The sequence below is a fragment of the Rutidosis leptorrhynchoides genome, chromosome 2 (assembly GCF_046630445.1).
Source record: "Rutidosis leptorrhynchoides isolate AG116_Rl617_1_P2 chromosome 2, CSIRO_AGI_Rlap_v1, whole genome shotgun sequence".
In the NCBI taxonomy this organism is placed as follows: domain Eukaryota; kingdom Viridiplantae; phylum Streptophyta; class Magnoliopsida; order Asterales; family Asteraceae; genus Rutidosis; species Rutidosis leptorrhynchoides.
In genome coordinates this window covers 7,361,142-7,376,961 of record NC_092334.1, presented here as the reverse complement: position 1 = coordinate 7,376,961, position 15,820 = coordinate 7,361,142, and positions in this window count along the sequence as shown.

Genomic DNA, 15,820 nt, shown 5'->3' with positions numbered 1-15,820 from the left:
CCACCACATTAGCAGTAAAACTATCACAACTTCATTGATCTTTGAGTGTCCGAAAAATCATTATGTTCATTGAAACACTATCATGTACTCATCTGCATCTTGTAACGGTAATTGTCATATAAAAAAGCTTCAATAATTATTCTTGAATTTCCCAGTAATTCTAGGCCAACAATTATATATGTACATATAACGTCTATCTCCTAGACTTACACACTTCGAATGTGAAGTTTCTAAAAAACACCCTAATCTGCGAACTAGTTCTTCAAATTTTTGAAAAATGCTGATGAAGCAGCAAAAACTGTAAACGACCTTAACAGTCAAAAGTTTAATGATAAAGAATAGTGTGTTGGCAAAGCTCAGAAAAAGAGAAGGTTTGGAACTGGAAAACGGAATGAGCAAACCATGAAGGAGGCTGTGGACAAATCACAAATACTAAACCTGCCTTTAAAGAATCCAAATGATTTAGTGTCTGCTGAAGTCATTAGCGAATGCCTTGCTCCTGACTCTAAACCTTTGCGGACATATATTCTTCATCACCTTTCGATCTTATAAATTCTAAGATATCATCGTATCTTTCATTATAAATATCCTGGATATTTCTGAAGATATTTTCGTAACTATTCTTATCTGAAATCATTTATCTCTTCGCAATATCAGTATTACATTAGAAAGGAAACTGTTTTAGTTTCTACATTCTGAAAAATTCAAATTTAAAATATGAATGTTTTTGAAGTAGTGTTGGGAACTGAAGCATGAATTAGTATAATATAATGACACTTGATCAACGTGACTATATTACAGTAAGTCATGCTGAGTTTCTAATGGAACGTGATAAAGGTTCACAGATCATACCCTCATCATGAACCATGTTACATAACTCTTTCATTCTATTTAACCTCTAAACTATCAAGAAAATATTTTCTTGATGATTCGGTCTTTTCCGGGTATTCTGGTAATTTGACAAATCAAATCGTGCTATTACCTTTCCTTTCTGCTTTGTATATTATGATCATTCAAAACTCCATACCTACAAATTCTGGACCATTATTCGCTTGACTTGAAGTCGGGAAGAAGAAACAAAAGCATGGAACTCCGAAATATAAAAGAAAATATAAAACTCGACAACAACACCTAAATTACAAACCGTGTATATCAATACATATTGCAACATAAAGACACGGGAGAATTAAAAACATTATAACCCTAAGGTAATAGTAGAAGAAAATAACTTCCTCGGGTGGCAAATGAAAAAGAAGAATGAAGGATACGATAGCCAGGAAAATATCAAGAATCAGGACTGGATTTAACATTTTCGCAACCTATTGGGAAGTATGAAATGAGGAAGAAGATGTAGGAGTGATGAAAATAATGGAACGGAAGAAGTCAATTTATAGCAAAATATCAGACATCGCAATCAAGACAGATTACCGTATTAAATCAAAGAGGATTCTAATTTCCTTGATTACGGAAGAATCAAATCACGAAGATTTCCTCTAAATCCCTTGAAATCCGAAAATCAACCGTGTCTACGTTAAAAGATAAGACGAATCACTATTTTCTCATTTCACTCTTTTACGATAAGCTTCAATCATACACTTTGAGTAATCGAATTATTTTATTCATACTTCTCAATCATGATAAAACCCCACATACCGACTCATATTCGTCATAAAAACATTTTTATGGTTAGCCATGACGACCTTACTCAAATTTCGGGACAAAATTTCTTTAACGGGTAGGTACTGTGACGACCCGGAAATTTCTGACCAAATTTAAACTTAATCTTATATGATTCCTACACGATAAGCAAAGTCTGTTAAGTTGAATCTCAAAATTTTGAACTATGTTCATGTATTTATTTAACCTCAACCAAATTTCGATGATTTGCGGACGATTAAATAAATAGATATGAATATGTATGTATATACATACATATATATATATATATATATATATATATATATATATATCTATATATATATATATATACATATATATATGTGTGTGTGTGTGTATATATATTAAACTTGAAAACATTAACAAAGTATTAAATGTATAATACTTTACATTAAGCGTATTTGTCTCAATATATGCTTAATTTATTCATCTACGAAATTAAAAGATATTTATCAAATCTCTTATAGATTGTGTTATTGTTACGAGTCTCTATTGTGAGGTCCACTGTGATTCAAGAAAAAAATTCTTTTTAACGATATTCGGAATAAATAGTAGTGTAATCTACAAGTGAGAATAAAGTGTCAAATAACATGAATTAGACAAAAGTAGTAGAGATTCCTGCTTAATTTTCAATGCATGCTTTACAATATTTTTCCTCGTGATTCTTGATAAGTTAATTGTTTAACTATCATAATATTTAATGTAAGAAAACGTTTTCAATATAATAGAATTTGCATTATGAAAATGTTTTATTAAAAGAACGTAATTTTGATATAAAACGTTTCGATATTATTAAATATATTTTAATAGGTAACGAAAAGATGATTTATAGAAGCAAATGACTAAAACACTCAAATGATTAAGTTATAATTCGAGTGATATAGTTTATCATTGATTAAGTCAAATTATTGATAAATGTGCACGTCGCAAAACGTAAAGTACGCGTTTTCTAAACGTACGAAAGGACGTTCGAGAAACCGAAACCGGGACATAAGTCGAGCGTCAACGCACAAAACAACGGAGCTAAAGTTACAAGTCAACCATGCACGACAATATATTATAATATATAATTAATTAATATAAATTATATATATTAAATATAAAATAATATGTCGACAAACAAGAAAATAAATCAGGTGTGAGCTGGCTAAGGGAGCTCCACGATCGCGGAGCTGTAAGACACAAATGCTCCACGATTGCGAAGCAGTTAAAATAAAAAATGCACTATAAAAAGGCTAGTTTGTTCGACGAGTTACACATCTATCTGCTATATATATATATATATATATATATATATATATATATATATATATATATATATATATATATATATAATTATTATTATTATTATTATTATTATTATTATTATTATTATTATTATTATTATTAAGATTAATATTATTATTATTAATCTTATAGTTAGGAGTATTATTATTAGTATTATTATTATACATAAAATACTACGACAAGGTCATGAGCGAGTTATTTTCAAAAATGGATTTTCGAGCGGGATAGAGCTAAGGAAACTATGGGTTGTAGCTATGAAGGTTATGGGTAATGTTCGTGGGTATTGTTCGCAAGCCAAACCTAGTGTTTATCATCTCCATTGCGTCTTTATACTTTCCCGCAATATTGAATCACAAAATTGATACGTGAGCATTCATATCTTATCTTTTATATATTAATAGTGTATCCATGTCTAGTGCTCGAGTATATATGATTATGCATGCTTGTATGCTTAATTTTGGTGTTAAATACTTTATGATGAATCACGAATTTAATACATATGCTACTGATATATAGTATATGATATGCATGTTGTTGGAACGCTATCGAAAAATTAATAACTTTTCTTTTAGAAATCGAGTGATTTCAATGAACGGATTAAAAGCTATGGTAAACTGAATTATGATTGACGTTAATTGAAATTGTGTTTGAAACTGTAAATTAATATTTAAATAACTTGTCTATGAGATTGATAAATGGGATTCTTATATATTACTAATCGAGTAAATGAATTTCTATGTAAGGCACGTTTTGTTTTGTTTATCAATTGTCAAAGTTGACTGTCTTATCATGTTTTAAAGCTTTATAAACACTATAATCTGATTTTACAAGTATTGGAAAACCATGTGAAATAATAAAACATGCTCGATTGCCATGATAATTCAAATATAATATAGCTCCTGAAATAAATAATATTTTGAGTTTGATAAACTATAAATTCGTTCAATTATCAAGACTTATACTATGTTAATAAACATGTATAGATTTAAAGATCATATTGGGTTAGGTTGACTTTTCAGATGACTTTTGTTAACTTTTATATGTCGGTCTCGAGCATTAGGATTGTGATACACTATGACCTGACCTAGCTTGTTAGACATGTATTGACCAACATATGTTCTCTAGGTTGAGATCTACGGTTATTTTGCATTCTGAGTTTCGGTCACATTTCGGTGAATGACCTTATGTGCTGCTAAGGTGAGTTTCATAGATCCCTTTTTAATTGCTTTTGCAATCTATAATTTTGGGCTGAGAATACATGTACTTTATTTTAAACGCAATGGATACTAGTACATACTAAATTCTACACTGAGTTTGAACCGAAAATCCCTTAGCTTTGGTAACTAGTAACTTCCGGTTATAAGAACTGGTGGTCGCGAATAGTTGTATATGTATCCACAGGGCTTGACATCCCCGTCTGTTCCAGGTATAGAAACCCTAGCCTGAACTATAAAACAGACGTATGCTATTTGAGGTTAGTACACGTTGGATTGCGTGTATTGTACATGTTGGTTGCATGTATATTAAAACAGAGGTACTTATTATAACGTTAAAGCTTAGTTACCATGGTACTCAATCTTGTAGAATATTTTGATAAATGTTTCTGGATGAAACAACTGAAATCTTGTGATCCACCTTTATATATAGATTATGCGCAACATTAAAACTATGAACTCACCAACCTTTGTGTTGACACTTTTAAGCATGTTTATTCTCAGGTTCCTAGAAGTCTTCCGTTGTTTGCTTATTCGGTATACAAGCTATGTGCATGGAGTCATACATGCTTTATTCGAGAAAATTTTGCATTCACAAAATCATCACCATGTATCTTATTTTGACTGCATTGATAACGGATGTATTATGGTAAACGATTAATTACGGTGATTGTCTATATGTAGAAATCATCAGATGTCGAAAACCTTGGAATTTGATATTCAATTATGGTGTGCCTTTTCAAAAGAATGCAATGTTTACAAAACGTATCATGTAGAGGTCAGTACCTCACTGTGAAATCGATGAATGATGTATTCGTCCAAAGGGATTTGGACGGATCATCACAATTTTGGTTTCAATTTATATATTTTATATATACAATCTTCGAAAAGGACGATGTAACAACCCGACTTTTTTCGTTAACTTTTTCGTTAAATACTTAACGACCGTTAATTAAATTCTATTAAATTATACGCCAAAACGTTTTCTTAGAAAACACTATTTTTAATATGTGCTACATCTTAAATGATTTCATACTTTGGTTAAGAAGTATGCGAGAAACTTAGAAAACGCAAGAAGAACGTACGGTTAGTGAAAATCGGGAAAACGTCTGTAAGACAACGAAATGAATGATAAATCAATCTTAATGATTATTTTATATGATTATTATGATTTTAAAATACTTTTAATTTATAAGAAGTTTTATGAATTTAAAACGCGTAGAATTTGCTACAACGCTCAATTAACGTTCCGGTTTGCGGTTTCGACAAACGACACCTAACGGGCTACATAAGGAATGATCTAACTAGTCTAAATAGGCCCAAGGACCCCTTTTCTAGCCACTTGGCTGAAATCCTTTTCTTAGGGGAGTCCATTACTTAGTTTTTCTAGCCCACTTGTGGAATTGGACCTATATAAGAAAACCTAGCCCTAATTATTCATTAAACAAATAAGCTGCATATTATTTCCTTCCTCCTACCTAAAGCCACGAATTTGGGTAGTCTCAAACCCCTAAAAAATGTTGACATCTTCACCATTCATCAATCACCCTCAATCCTTGCTAGATCGTTCAATTGAATACGGATCCGTGCTCGTACCGTTCTCCCCTACCCATTGATATAAGTTAATTTATCTCTAGAGGCATAAAATCACTAGCCCTAATTTTCTAGATCTGATTTTGTTCAATTACATGGTGTACACGAGTCTAGTGCTCAATTAATGGTGTCTTGTGTTAGCGTTTATCGTTTAATTGCTCAATTGATGTTGTTTGCATGAAAAATGAATTTGTATTTTAATGATCTGATAAAATTGACTTGTGGACTGATCATATAATGTGTATAGATGTATAGGTATCGAAAAACTATTAAATTTAGACTTTGATTTTGCTTGATTTCATTATCGTATGCTTAAGTTATGGTTAATCGAAGTTTCGTTAGGGTTTCACATGTAATCCGAATTTTCTGAGTTGTGTGCTTTATGATTTGGCTAATGAAAAGTGTACTACTGTAATCCTTGTGAAAAACCATACATGTTAGACTTAAGATTTATGTTAAACACTTTAGTAATGCTTCCGATATGTTAAAACGAAGATTCGTATTGTTAAGTGAGCTGAAACTGATTTTAATGTGAAACAAAAATTGCTAGAGTGAACTAGGAGTTGATTGAGACTTTGATCTTCTGGAATATGTTAGTCTAAGTGTTCCTTGACATATTTCATTTGTATGTGAACTTACAAAAACATGATTTTCCATGAGATATATGCTCGTCTAACTGATGTGTCTATTTGTTGATTAAAACTGATAGGTCTGTAAAGGTTTGCTAAACTTTAAGAATTGGCTTAAGTGATGTCTTTGATTATTTTATCACTAATATTTTGAGATGTCTGGAGTAATATCCAATTGGCCGTTCGTCAAAATCTATTCTCTATAATTTTTGAGAAATGTTACAAAACTGATGCGCGTGCTGAAATTGATTTAGTAAACCGTAACTAGATCCATTCTGATATCCGACTATTAATTATCGTATGAGGCTTTGGCTGGACTTTTTGGAATCAATTTTAAGTCTAGTTGTGATTTGGAGTTGGTCATAATTTTATGAGTTATGTGCTATGAGCTATAGTTATATCTTTCTACAATGTACGTATTTTGAAGGCATGCTTGAAACTGTGAATGTGCAATTTGCTTAACTACGAGTTGTAAAGTGATACTTGCCCTAGGTTTGACATGTTTACCTTGTTTGCATGACCTACTGAGATGTTTGACTTTAGTTGATCAAAAAGATATCTAATCATTAAAGTTTAGTTATTATTATAAGAACTAGTCTGAACCAGACCAAGGAGTATAAGTGGTCCCATTGTTCATTAATCCAGATTTATACAGCAGTTGGTCATCATTGGACTCTTTTATTTTCTAACTAGAGCTTTTATAAGTGTATAGTTCTCATTGGAACTCTTTTCTCTCGCTCTCATCACTCCTTTTGGCCTTCATGGGCTCTTTTAACTTTTCATTTCTTGCTTTCATGCTTAGCATTAGCTTTACATTTGACAATTTTCTAAATTGGCCCTTATTTGGGACTCTTTTGTTGCCTCAGTGGTCCATGCTTATTATGTTATATGGTAGTGGCTATAAGTTTGCAATCGTTTCACAATATTTGCCGTTTACTTCCTATCTTAAACAAGTAGTCCGATCTCGAAGTTGAGAGCAGTTCTATTAGCTTTAAAATTAGATTAACGAAAAGACATAAGTCTGACTAAGAATTTATACTTCTAAAAATATAAGGTTAGGAATGGAAATTTGGTTTAATTGGGTTATTCCTAAAAAGGTTAAGGTTTCTAATGGTAACTAATTTGTTTCTAGCACACATAGTGGGTGCTAATGACCTGGGTACTGGCTTAAATTGGTGTAAAATTAAAAAAAGCTAACATAAAATAAAATCCTAGATATTTCTTTATCATTTACATTACCTTGAGTTTAGGTGTTTATGTTTCTTTACAATTTATTTCATCTTAAAATTTTAAAAATTTACCATATAGGGAGTCAAAAACTAGTTACTTTTAAGGGCATGAATTATTAATCACAAAGCAATAATGTTTTATATGTAGGACAAACAAAATCAAGTGTGATTTAAAAATCTCATTTTATTTAGTATTTCCTTAATAATTTTCAAAAAAATCTTAGGTTTTTAATTAAGTGAAGAATTCACTTCCCTCCCCCACACTTATTTCATGCAATGTCCTCACTTGCATGAATTTATACTACAACGATAATATAAAGGAAGATAAAAATGTAAAAGTAAAAGGGAGAGAAAACATCACAGGGATTTATGAGCTGCAGGTGAAAGATGAGCGCGAAGATCAGCATGCGCCAGTCAGCTTTGAAAACTACTCATAGATGGCCAACATAGAAACACAAAACATGCTTATTGATTAATGAGTCATAAGCTTGACTCATCCCCATTTAAATGTTTCCTTAGAGGGGTTTAACTTCCCCCACACTTATCGGACTACATATAAAATAGGTGGAAAATGTATCACGAATTAGTAACGTTAACCAATCATTAACACCTCGGGTTGTAAAGATATATTTAAATTGCTGTTTGTTCAAAATTTTGAAATTAACCCGAGTGTCAATAAAGAGTTTCTCATTTTGTAGGTCTTGCGGCAATAAGTTTGTTTTCGTTGCGGGTTCTTGTCAGAACGGGTCTCTAAATACCATTTCACATATGATAATTTTTTGAGGATACATGAAGTCTATCGGAGTTATACATATTTCAAGTGGCGTTCGGTATAAGTTCTTTCTTAGTAAATATTTCAAACAGTTCATCATCAGATTCATCATTGATGTTGACCTTCATAAACTCGTCAAACTCGGCATCTAAATCTTCATCATTAATACTTATAAGTGTGAAATCTCCCTTGTCTACATCCATTAATTCCTGAAAGTCTTCCCCAAGGGAAGAATCAATGTCATATAAATCTAAAATTGGAGCAATTTCCACTAACCTAGTGTTTTCTAGCAACTTTTCCACCTCGACTTTGGAATATAAATCCTCATCTGAAGAATCCCATTTTATTGGATGAAACTCATCATCGTCTTTGGTATCTGAAGGATCTCAATCTATACCTGTTGGTTCCTCATTTATAATTTCATCTTTAAATGGTGAGGCTACTAGCATAGGTGGTGGAGTGGTAGGTAGTGGACTTATGGGTTGTGGAATTGTTAATTGTTCTACGTATGAATCGGTAGGTAATTGTGTATTAGATGGGGCACATGAGTGTTTAACGTCTGGATTTGTGCAACATTGAAAAGGTCCATAAAAACACGAGATAAATCCATCGGCTATCATCATCCCTTCTATCGACATGTTTCTAACACTAACCCCAATCTCCTCTACCTCTTCTTTGACTGGTTCGAACTCCTCATTAACCAACTCTTCCTCATCATTAGTCCAATAATACACATTGGAAAGATATTGTTTAATAGTTATTGTATGTTGAGTTTGAGCAATTTTTTCCTTTTCCTTCACTTGTCTCATGTATTCATTCCATTCTAACATAGATTGTATTTGTTTTGGTGTATATGGATCAACTTTATATTCATCCGTATTCTCTTTAAACATTTCCATAAAATTTATATCTTCTTCTCTCTTTGTTGGTTGTTCCATATTTTTAAATAAGATTTGAGGTTTAGATTTTAATATGGAGATTTTAATTATAGGAGGAATTAAGATTTAATTGAGAAAATAATTAAATAATAACTAAATAGATTAAATTTTAAGTAATAAAATATAAATAACTTATAAATAAATTAAATAACAACTTTTATCGCATAACAATGAATAATCAAACATACATGGCCTATTGAATCTTTCAATACTTAAGTGACCCATCAGCGTCTAGGTTCGAGCAGGAGCCTTTAAATCGGAACCCCAACAACCCTCTCTTAAAGGAACACAGTCATCACCTGTTTTCAAGAAATATCAATAAACAAAGTATATCCAACTTCCGTATTTACCGCGCTCCCCGGCAGCGGCGCTAAAAAGTTGATGTGCAAAAGTGTGCAGTGCTTAATTTGCCTTTCAAACTTTTAAATTTATATAACCTTTATTATTGCACTTTTAACACTCTAACGAGCAACAAGACCCGGTCAGATGTAGTATTTTAGGTTATCGTCCCAAGAGAGCGTAGATGCGGATAAGAGTTGTTTTATTAAATAGTTTAATTCTTATTAAAGAATTAAAGATATATTTTTATGTCTTTTATGGGATAGATTTTTATCTCTTAGGAAAGAGATGATTTAATATAAACAAAATAACAAAATATAAAGAAAGGAATAAGATTTAAAATAAACAATTATAAAAGAGAAGTGATTACAAGGACGTGTGAATCATAAGGGAATTGTATTAATTATTTCATAACTTATATTAACAAATAGCAAGATAACAATCATAGACCAATCATTATCCCTAAAAGGTTAAGCTAGATATCGCATATCATTCATAAGGTTGGACTTAAAGCATACATTAACTAAGTGATGTTCATAGCTAATGTCTTCATTCATATCATTCAAATAATCACATAATAAATATTACCTAAACCTGATGTGGATCCAAGGCAACATTTAATTAGACTAACAAATTATATAAACTAATAAACTTAATCAGATCAACTCAAGTTACTAGGTGAAAGTTAATCTTAATCAGGTTCTCATGCAATTGACAATTAAACACACATAAACAAAGGTTATTCGATTAAGCCTAACAATAATGAATTCAATTATATATGTGTGATTCAAGTTCAACTAATTGTATAACTACCAATTATGTTTACCTAATTTGCATGCAATCCAAACACTACATTTGATGGACTAGATCTAAACAAGTGATATGAATCGAATATAAGATCATATAATCAATGACTAGTTAACCCTAGATTCATAATATTTAATCATTAAGCATGGCAAACAAGTTATTTAATCATGGTAGATATAAACAGTTCAAATAATCATCACAGAAACATGAACATACAGATCTGGAAAAGAACCAGAAACTGTACGGACTGAAGCACGAAGCCGACGACTTGGCTCAGTCAAGTCAGCGGCTTGGACTGAGGAAGCCGGAGGCTTCATCTGTTTTCCCAGATGTTCACAGTTTTCATCCAAATAACCACTATGAACGTTTAGTTCATAGTTGAAGACGAACAGAAACAATTAACAATAAATAAAGATATAATTGAAAAGATAAAATAAAGTAAATAAGATTATAACTTACAAAGTAATAAAGAGGAATAAGAAAACTGCATTAATCTTGAATTTAAACTTGAATCCAATGCAAGAGAGTAACTTTACATTGAAAATAAAACCTACACTAACCCTAAACTACAGAATTTCGAAAGTTAAGAGAGATATAATGAAAAGGTACATTGAAAACTGTAGGATTCATCCAGTATTTATAGACCTCGAAAACCGTGCCAAGCCGGCGGCTTCGTACGAAGGCCCCCCGGCTTCCTTAGGCAGTGACTTTTTCTTCACTCAATACTTGATCGTTACACTTAAGAAAACACGTTTTAGGTTCAATTCGGTGGCTTCAGATGTCAAGCCGGTGGCTTCACTTCAGATCTGTGCTTGTAGGCCAAGGAAAACTTCCACGACAAAATGTTGACTTTTTTACCAAAGCCGGTGGCTTCCCTTGGCCAAGCCGGTGGATTTCCCTTAACAAGGACGGCAGCTTCCTCCATTTTGTTGTAGAATTTTCTGTTACGATCGTTTTGACAGGTAGCTCGTCGAAAACGGAGTCCGGATGCTCAAGATATGGTCAAAACCGTGACAGCGCGCAGAATTTTAGCATCTCTTCAGAATTTCTTCAATATTTAGCTCCAAGTTCTTGCATATTCCTGTTTTATCCCTGTTTTATCACATTTCTCAAACGAAATATTAAAAATACCTTTTTCCCATTTTTACCTATTTTGTGTGTTTTAGTATCAAAATGACTTTAAAATACCAAAATAACTCCTCAAAATGTATTCAAAAACATGTATAATTTAGGAGTTATCAAATCCCCCACACTTAAGCTTTTGCTTGTCCTCAAGCAAATAAAGATAAAACATTTAAAAGTATACTCACTTAGGCATTTTTATCAAACATAGTATTTAATGAGATGTTTTGACAATACTTTGGTTAATCTTGTGTTTTCAACCGAAAATTATCTTCAAAATCTTTTGAAAGATTAACACTTATATATGAATTTCACCTAGGTAATGTATCAAAAGAAATATTAAATTGGTAGTTTATATCGGATTTTGGTTTATCGGGTTGGTCATGACACGGATAAAATTGGTTTAAAAGCGGAAGCAAAATGCAAAGTCAAAAAGCTGTCAAATCATTAAAGTTTAGTTATTATTATAAGAACTAGTCTGAACCAGACCAAGGAGTATAAGTGGTCCTATTGTTCATTAATCCAGATTTATACAGCAGTTGGTCATCATTGGACTCTTTTATTTTCTAACTAGAGCTTTTATAAGTGTATGGTTCTCATTGGAACTCTTTTTTCTCTCTCTCTCTCATCACTCCTTTTGGCCTTCATGGTGTAATGACCCGAACTTTTCCATGTTTATAATTATATTAAATGAAATTGTTATTTACATGATTAAGTGTTTCCAACATGTTAAGAAATCAAACTTGTTAAGACTTGATTAATTGAAATAGGTTTCATATAGACAATTGACCACCCAAGTTGACCGGTGATTCACGAACGTTAAAACTTGTAAAAACTATATGATGACATATATATGGATATATATATGGATATATATATATATATATATATATATATATATATATATATATATATATATATATATATATATATATATATATATATATATATATATATATATATATATAGTTAACATGATATTATGATAAGTAAACATATCATTAAGTATATTAACAATGAACTACATATGTAAAAACAAGACTACTAACTTAATGATTTTTAAACGAGACATATATGTAACGATTAGCGTTGTAACGACATTTAATGTATATATATCATATTAAGAGATATTCATACATGATAATATAATAATTTAAAATCTCATTTGATATTATAAACATTGGGTTAACAAAATTTAACAAGATCGTTAACCTAAAGGTTTCAAAAAAAAACACTTACATGTAACGACTAACGATGACTTAACGACTCAGTTAAAATGTATATACATGTAGTGTTTTATTATGTATTTATACACTTTTGAAAGACTTAAAGACACTTATCAAAATACTTCTACTTAACAAAAATGCTTACAATTACATCCTCGTTCAGTTTCATCAACAATTCTACTCGTATGCACCCGTATTCGTACTCGTACAATACACAGCTTTTAGATGTATGTACTATTGGTATATACACTCCAATGATCAGATCTTAGCAGCCCATGTGAGTCACCTAACATATGTGGGAACTATCATTTGGCAACTAGCATGAAATATCTCATAAAATTACAAAAATATGAGTAATCATTCATGACTTATTTACATGAAAACAAAATTACATATCCTTTATATCTAATCCATACACCAACGACCAAAAATACCTACAAACACTTTCATTCTTCAATTTTCTTCATCTAATTGATCTCTCTCAAGTTCTATCTTCAAGTTCTAAGTGTTCTTCATAAATTCTACAAGTTCTAGTTTCATAAAATCAAGAATACTTCCAAGTTTGCTAGCTTACTTCCAATCTTGTAGAGTGATCATCCAACCTCAAGAAATCTTTCTTATTTACAGTAATATATCTTTCTAATACAAGGTAATACTCATATTCAAACTTTGGTTCAATTTCTATAACTATAACAATCTTATTTCGAGTGATGATCTTACTTGAACTTGTTTTCGTGTCATGATTCTGCTTCAAGAACTTCGAGCCATCCAAGGATCCGTTGAAGCTAGATCAATTTTTCTATTTTCTAGTAGGTTTATCCAAGGAACTTAAGGTAGTAATGATGTTCATAACATCATTCGATTCATACATAAAAAGCTATCATATTCGAAGTGGTAAACTAGTAATCACTAGAACATAGTTTAGTTAATTCTAAACTTGTTCGCAAATAAAGTTAATCCTTCTAAATAAACTTTTAAAATCAACTATACACATGATCTATATCTATATGATATGCTAACTTAATGATTTAAAACCCGAAAACACGATAAACACCATAAAACCGGATTTACGCCGTCGTAGTTACAACCGGGGGCTGTTTTGGGTTGGATAATTAAAAATTATGATAACTTTGATTTAAAAGCTATAATTCTGGGAAAATGATTTTTCTTATGAACATGAAACCATATCCAAAAATCATGGTTAAACTCATAGTGAAAGTATGTTTTTCAAAACAGTCATCAAGATGTCGTTCTTTCGACGAAAATGACTACCTCCTTCAAAAATGACTTGTAACTTGTATTTCCGACTATAAACCTATACCTTTTCTGTTTAGTTTCATAAATTCAAGTTCAATACGAAACCGTGACCGCTTAAATCACTCAAAACGGATTAGAAACGAAGAAATGGCGAGCAAAACAAAATTGATAAAAACTACTCATTTTAGCTACGTGAAAATTGGTAACAAATCTATTCAAACCATAACTTAATCAACTTGTATTGTATATTATGTAATCTTGAGATACCATAGACACGTATACAATGTTTTGACCTATCATGTCGACACATCTATATATATTTCGAAACAACCATAGACACTCTATATGTGAATGTTGGAGTTAGCTATACAGGGTTGAGGTTGATTCCAAAATATATATAGTTTGAGTTGTGATCAATACTGGGTCGTGGATTGATTCAAGATAATATATATCGATTTGTTTATGTACATCTAACTGTGGACAACTAGTTGTAGGTTACTAACGAGGACAACTGACTTAATAAACTTAAAACATCAAAATGTATTAAAAGTGTTGTAAATATATTTTGAACATACTTTGATATATATGTACATATTTGTTATAGGTTCGTGAATCGACCAGTGGCCAAGTCTTACTTCCCGACGAAGTAAAAAATCTGTGAAAGTGAGTTATAGTCCCACTTTTAAAATCTAATATTTTTGGGATGAGAATACATGCAGGTTTTATAAATGATTTACAAAATAGACACAAGTACGTGAAACTACATTCTATGGTTGAATTATCGAAATCGAATATGCCCCTTTTTATTAAGTCTGGTAATCTAAGAATTAGGGAACAGACACCCTAATTGACGCGAATCCTAAAGATAGATCTATTGGGCCTAACAAACCCCATCCAAAGTACCGGATGCTTTAGTACTTCGAAATTTATATCATATTCGAAGGGTGTCCCGGAATGATGGGGATACTCTTAAATATGCATCTTGTTAATGTCGGTTACCAGGTGTTCACCATATGAATGATTTTTATCTCTATGTATGGGATGTGTATTGAAATATGAAATCTTGTGGTCTATTATTATGATTTGATAATATATAGGTTAAACTTATAACTCACCAACATTTTTGTTGACGTTTTAAGCATGTTTATTCTCAGGTGATTATTAAGAGCTTCCGCTGTCGCATACTTAAATAAGGACGAGATTTGGAGTCCATGCTTGTATGATATTGTGTAAAAACTGCATTCAAGAAACTTATTTTGTTGTAACATATTTGTATTGTAAACCATTATGTAATGGTCGTGTGTAAACAGGATATTTTAGATTATCATTATTTGATAATCTACGTAAAAATTTTTAAACCTTTATTGATGAAATAAAGGTTATGGTTTATTTTAAAATGAATGCAGTCTTTGAAAAACGTCTCATATAGAGGTCAAAACCTCGCAACGAAATCAATTAATATGGAACGTTTTTAATCAATAAGAATGGGACATTTCAGTTGGAATCAGAGCGTTGGTCTTAGAGAACCAGAAAATTTGCATTAGTGTGTCTTATCGAGTTTGTTAGGATGCATTAGTGAGTCTGGACTTCGACCGTGTTTTCTTTAAAAATGATTGCTTAACATTTTTGTTGGAAACTATATATTTTTAACATGTGAATATTATGTGATATATTAATCTCTTAACGTGTTTGATATTATGTGATAGATGTCTACCTCTAGAACAAGTCCC